The sequence below is a fragment of the Dryobates pubescens genome, chromosome 30 (assembly GCF_014839835.1).
Source record: "Dryobates pubescens isolate bDryPub1 chromosome 30, bDryPub1.pri, whole genome shotgun sequence".
Taxonomy (NCBI): Eukaryota; Metazoa; Chordata; class Aves; order Piciformes; family Picidae; genus Dryobates; species Dryobates pubescens.
Window position 1 is genome coordinate 7,651,111 of NC_071641.1, and position 5,109 is coordinate 7,656,219.

Below are 5,109 nucleotides of genomic sequence, written 5' to 3' on the forward strand. Positions count from 1 at the left end.
TGTGTAATGCCTTGGGGATGGTTAAATGTGGGCCACAGGAGCGTTTGAGTAAATTCCAAGTCTGTCACTTGAGGGATAGTTACTGAAACAAAGCAAAAATCTGGCCTTGCCCTTTAAATAGTATTCTTTCTCCTGGAAAAAGCTCATAATTGATTTGGCAAACTCTGGGAAGAGAAAACAAAACATGGATTTAAGATGTTTTTATTCAGTGGGGAAGGCGATGTTAGAGAGCCATAGGTAGAACTTTCTGTTGAGAAATTCAGATGGCTATTTCTCCTTGACTTTTCTAATATGGTTTCCTACAAATTCATTTTGTAGTACTGCCCTTCAGAGATGTCGGGGTTTTTTTGCTTCATGTGCCAGTTTGTGATACCTTCATTTTGAGAGGAGACCTAAAATACTTAAGCTCACAGCACAGTTTGTATTTGAAGTAACAGCTTGTGAGTTGATACTTGTGCTCGTAGTATTTCCACATACATATTGTGGCTATCATAAGCTGAAAAAGTTAAGTGCTTACCACCTGAAGGAAGGTTGGAACTAAATTTTTGAGTAAAGGACTTCTTTCTCCTGGAGTCACCATCATTGGAGGTGTTCAGGAGGAGACTTGATGGGGTGCTTGGTGCCATGGTTTAGTTGTTTGAGTGGGTTGGATTGGTTGATGGGTTGGATGCGGTGATCTTGAAGGTCTCTTCCAACCTGGTTTGGTTTAGTCTAGTTTAGTCTAAATAATGTTTAAGGCAGCATGCCACCAGCTGTGCCTCTTCCATGCACCAGCAGATGCTCTGTCATTTGCTTGTGGTGTGAGCAGCATTAGAGTATGCTTTTGAGCTCACAGCAGGGACACTGGAGAGTGGAAATAATGCTGGAACTGCTGTGTATTCACAGAAATGGGTTTCAGTGCTAGGATGTGTTGCTGGGGCTGCCCAAGGAAAATAGTGCTGCAGCAGCCCTGATTTTTGGGGCTTGCTGAGACTGCAGATCCCACCGGTGTTAATACTGGGATACTTGTAAAAGCCAGGATGAATTCCACTGATTCCAGTACCTAACTTTCTAAAGTGATCAACAACAGTTTCTGTAGATTGGAAGTTTGCTCAGAACCCTTTTTGCATCTTGCTAGTATCAATCCTTTAAGCTTCTGTTCAGGAACGAGTCTGCAGCAGTTTGAATAATGTTTTTAGCATTCGTTTCCCATCTGTTTCATGTGCTCTCCCCCCATTATTTACTAAAAAGCAAGCAGTGCATGAATGTTTCTAGTCCACATAATCTCCTGCTGATTTCAGTGCCAGACTGGCAGAGGGGAAAGTTTTAGGTGCCTTCCTTGCTGGGCCCCATCTTTCCTCCCCCAAGAAAAACCAAGCAGCTATGTGTGTGTGGCAGTGGCCACGTGAATGTTGTGATTTTTCTGCTTTGTGGATGAGTAATTCTGCTTTGCTTTCCCAGAGTCCTTCCTGACAGCCTCTGCTTTGCAGCAACATGACTTCCACAGAAAGCAAGCTTGCAACTCAGCCTTACAAATGCATCCCTCTTAATGCTATTCAGTTGGCTTGTGTGATGCGGGTTACATGCTGGAGTGGTGTCGTTGCCTCCTTGTGTCCTTTGCATTTGATGGACTCCAAGGGGAGTTGTAGTTGCTCAAGCCTGCAGGGCTTGGCAGTGTGCATTTGCCCACTTACCTCTTGGACCGCAAGTTGCGTGCTCAGTCTGCAAACCACTGTTGAAACCACCCTGTGCAAGGACAGATCCTCTATTCTCTCTCCCAGTGCATGTGGGGATGGATCGCAGGAGACCCGCATTAGTGCTGTGCTGTGCTTCCAGTCTGTTTTGATCATTTTATCCTTTAATTGTATGCTCAGCTGCACACTAGTATGCATTTTTGAGCAAGGAAAGAGTGGCTGGGGCTCTGGGGTGTAAGCCAGCCTTGTATTTGAGCAGCAAGCCTTGCAATAAGGAAGCTAAATGACTCTGAGCATTCTTTTTTGTGTTTTGCTGAGATTAGCACTTGGCTTAACTCATTGCCTGTTTCCATAGCGACTCCATAGTAACTGTTTTAAGTGCTCTGAAGTTTATTCAGGCGTTTCCAGGCTGACTTTTTATGAAAGTTTTCTTTTCTTCTGAGCTAATGGTGTGGCTGTCATTGACTCCCGTTAGAATGGCTGCCAAATTGGTCCCATGCGGTACAATCCGGACTGGTGTGCAGAGCTATGCCAGCTGCACATTCGTAACCTGCCCTGGGCAAGCAAGCCCCTGGGGGAGGATTGAGTGACCTCTTGCTCATCTTCACAGGGCTGTGCCGAAAGTTTTCCTCTCTAAACAACGTCAACAGCTTTGTTCACTTGCGCTGGGAATCGCATTTGCAAAGCTCTTTGTTTCGGGTGTTCAGGTTTCCCAATTAATTTCAGGCATTGGAGTTACAGATACTTGGAAATGTATTGATTTTGCAGGGGGGACCCCATTCTGTTCTGAGTTTTGATGAGCTTGTGGGAGCGTGATGGGGAACAAAGCTGCTGCTGCTGGGAGCAGATGCTCATTCTCAGGGTTGGACTTGGAAGCATAAATGATAACAAAGATTTTTCCTGATGACTCACTTGTAGCCTTGTCCACTGTCTCCCTGTTAATCTGGGTGCCAAACTCCACAATCAATGTTGTCATTTCCTTTGATAGCTCACCAAAGATAGACCTGTTTCTTCAGCAGTACATATTAATATGACACCTCTCCCTGGAGGTAGCTGGTGCATGTTTAGCTGGTGTACTCAGGCATTTATCTGAATTTCCTCACTGTACCTATGAGCTCCTTTTGGCTGCAAGGCTGTGGGAGGCAGATGGGCTACATGAGCACCAGCTTCGTTAGGATTCTCCGTCATGCCTTGAGGCAGGGTTTGGAGGGAGAACTGCAGAAGAAGGAAGTAGAGTGTGGGGAATTACAACTTTGAAGTCTGGTTTGTCCTTGCAAAGGGGAAGGGAGGGTTTGTGACTAACCTTTCTTGGGTGTAGCTCTACCAAAGGGCAAACCCAGTGTTAGCTCAGGCTTCCAGACTGCGTGCAGTTGGAGCTGATCTCTTCACTTGGTCCTGGTTTGTTTTGCCCGTACTGGCCAGAATCTGTAGAAGAGGGCTGTGTGACTTACTTGGGTACTGAGCCCTTGGTGCATTGAACTGCTGTCTGCCTGGAAATGAGATCATGTCTTGTCTTTCCTTGCAAACAGCCTGCCTGAAGCTAGGATGCAGCAGGGATGAGCGAACAAGTGAGGCAGTGGTGCTGACACGTCAGGTATTTGACAGAGCTTGCCGCTAGTTTAGTAACGCTGAGATCTTTGAGACCCTTTTCCAGTGGCATCCGTTAGAGAAAGAAAGAAAAGAGATAATGAGAAATAAATCTACTGTATTACAGGGACAATGAGCTCTGGATCAAAGTGGGATGGAGCTTGAAAGGTGATGTTTTCAATTTTGCTGGCCAGAGGGGTTGTGACTCCAATGGCATGGGTAAACAATGAGGAAAGAGACAGTCCCTCTGGGAGTCAGTGTCTGACTTAACAAGCCAGCAGTTATTAAAAGATGAATACAGGAGAAGTGAACCGTGTGTTCTGGCTGGTAGCATGGCTTTTTTTTCTTCTTTCTCTTCTCCCTTTCTCTCAAAGATCAAAGGCCTAATTTTAGAACAAGCCCTATTTATGGACTGTTCAGCCACTCTGTCTGCTTTACTCTTGTTCTAGAATAGTGGAAAACCAATAGAGCTGGCGGGATTTCCCAGCATCCCAGAGCTCATCCCTGATGCAAGGCAAGAGGGAAGAAAAAGGGGGAGGGAGGGGAGGATAAGACAAACCTCAACCTTTCCTTTCTATATAGTTTGTTTCTATAGAGGGAGTTCCCTTCACCTCCCTCATCTCTCTCAGTCTTCTGTCATGATCAGAGGCTGAAAAAATGTAACCTGTGACAGCTCCTGGTGTTCTTCCTGATCCACACCTTCTTGACGTGCTGTAGCTGCCAGGTCTGGGCAGTGGACTGGTGCTGAGTATAGAGTTGAGTGTTGTTTTGTGTGTCTGTGGGTATCTTCCTGTTCATGCAACCCAGCCCAGTGATCATCTGTGTTTTTTATACGATAGCATGAGGCTATGAATTGGTGCAGCCTGAGATCCTTTCCTGCCAGCTGGCTCTGGATCTGTGTAGACAATTTCTACTTTTCCTCAATAGTTCTTGGTGATTCCTTCCATCACTTGGCCTATCCATCTCCCTCTTATCTCTGTGCCCTGAGGCTGGTTTTCTGTTTCTGCATAGTAATTTTGAACGGTAATCTTGTTCTGCAAAATTTTGGGTGGCAGTTGTTTGCCAGTGCAAGTAAGCCTGCTCAGTTCTAACTGAAACAGTAACTGGAGGGAAACACAGGGAGGGTGGTGGTGGGGTGGTAGTTTGAGAGTGAACCTCTCATTAACCCATGAAAGTAGGTTTTTTTAGTTGTTTTTCCTCTTTGTTTCTCTCCTTTGTCTCAACATTCCCCCCCTGCCCAGTTTCCTTTGGATGATATTTCCACAGTCCATATCACATGATACAATGACAGAATCCTGGAAGCACTTGTGTTCAGAGTGAACTTCTGAGAGTAATAGAGGCTGTGTCAAATTCAGCTCTGATGGGTAAGGAAGCTGCGCTTGCTACGGGCACTCTGCTGCCAGTTAAAGGCATTTGCCAGCTGAAGGCAGTCTGAAGTCAATGCTGTTGGCTGCCAGGTAAATCTGTGCCCTCTCCAGGTTTGCCAATACCAAGGATCTGCATTGTTCTGGAACTTTGTCTTCAGGAGAGGCGAAGGGAGAACAATCTGTGCGAAATGTCTCCGCTGGAAGTTGTGCAAGGGGTGTTTCAGCTGGAAGCAGAGGGCTGTGGGTCCCTTTGCTCTTTACACAGCTGAAACTTAATTGGAAGAAAGCTTCAGATAAGGGTGCACTGTGTGGAACTAGAGCAGAGTTAATTCATGCAGAAAGAGTTTGTCTCGCAAGTGGGAGCGCTGAGCAGAGGGAAGAAACCTCCTAAAATCCTCTCTTAGCTTCCCAGGCTCCTTGTGGCGCTTCACTGCACGCCGTGCTGGTGGGAGCTTGTCAGGAAGCAGGGTGAAGCAGGGCAG